A 1,508-nucleotide genomic window follows, 5' to 3' on the forward strand; every position below is an offset into this window, starting at 1 on the left:
AAGTGGCAGTAGGAAAAATAAAAATCTTGACAAAACCAAGAGGGGATACCTTTAGGAGATTTTGTCAAGGAGCATGTGAGATGCAGCAGGTGTTTGTTTGCTCAAAATGCCACACGGGGTACAGGGGACACGTTCTCACACGTGTCTGAGGGCAGAGTGACTAACAGCATTCTCCAAATGAAGGGATTGTTACATCATCTTCTTGCATCAAAAGCAAATTCTCCTCCTCATGTTAGTCACAAACCCTTTGTTTGGCTAAAATCTTTGTTAGGCTAMAATCAGTATCAAATAGCACTCCTGACTAAGCTCCAAATAAATTAACTGAAATTCCCCCCAAGTTTTTSCCCTGCAGTTACTTATGGAGGGGACTACTCTTAATAAAAGGATGTCCTGGTATTTCAGGAAGGGTTTCACTCTTAGCAGCTGAGAAAGAAATCACCAGCTATCACCAAATCTCTTCCTGGTCCAGGAACACTTCCTGCCTGTGATCCTATTAATCTGTAACGTATAACATCCTACTTCACACGTATGGAATAGCATGGGACAGGTAATCAATTATTCTTCTTCAGCAGGACCCACTTGGCAACCCACCTCTGATGTCCAGCATCGTCAGTCTGACAGTTAAACCTTGGTTGAATGTGTCTCTCTTCTTAGTTCACTGGAAAACTACAGAGGGAAGTTATAAATATGCAATGCAAGGAATTTAATGCCAAGTCTGTGGAAGAACCAAAGATTTTTCAAGCAATAATCCATCAAATAAAAGCTTTCTAATGCCTAAAAAAAAAAAAATCCAACCGCAGAACATAGAATAATAGAAAAGGTACCAGCAATGGCTGCTCCCCGCCACTACTCCTCTTCTCAACCAGTAACCTCTCAAGGCAAACAAACTGGAAACTATAAAACCCAGTAGATAGACCACAGGAGACCTGTGCAACAATCAGCTCTGCCAAACTGGAATTTCAGGTTGCTTGCATCTCACAAAATAGGAGTTTTCATTTCACTGGGACCATTCTCATAGGTAAAGCTAAACAATGCAATGTAATTAGTAGTATTGCAAAAATTATTTTAACCTGTTCCATAACTGTGATTTAATACCAGATTCTAGAGACATGCCTGACCTTTTTCTAATTGGGTTAATTGCAATTTTTATCTGTATCCTCATCTCCAGTGTCTCAAAAGCACAGTTGCTCAGCAGGATTTCATGTTTTACAGTGGAYATGCTAAAGCTGAAGCTCGCTGAGCTTGCAGAGCCCCAAAATTTTGTGCATGAGGAACACCACAACTCCCTCTGTATCATTGAGGAAGTGAAAAAGGGAACATTAGAGCACCCYTGTCATCTCCGTGATTGATGGCTAATTACAAATCCGGTGACCCAAGCGGTAGCATAACTTCTTTTTAGAGATCGTTTGCATGCATGGCAAGGCATTAACATTTGTTMATTGGGCTATTAAGCGGCTGTTAAAATTTGACATTACCTTGAGGGCTCTGCTAAAGTACCACTCAGTGAG

This window comes from Malurus melanocephalus, unplaced genomic scaffold (assembly GCF_030028575.1).
Source record: "Malurus melanocephalus ecotype Western Australia unplaced genomic scaffold, MMel_1.1 scaffold_165, whole genome shotgun sequence".
NCBI lineage: Eukaryota > Metazoa > Chordata > Aves > Passeriformes > Maluridae > Malurus > Malurus melanocephalus.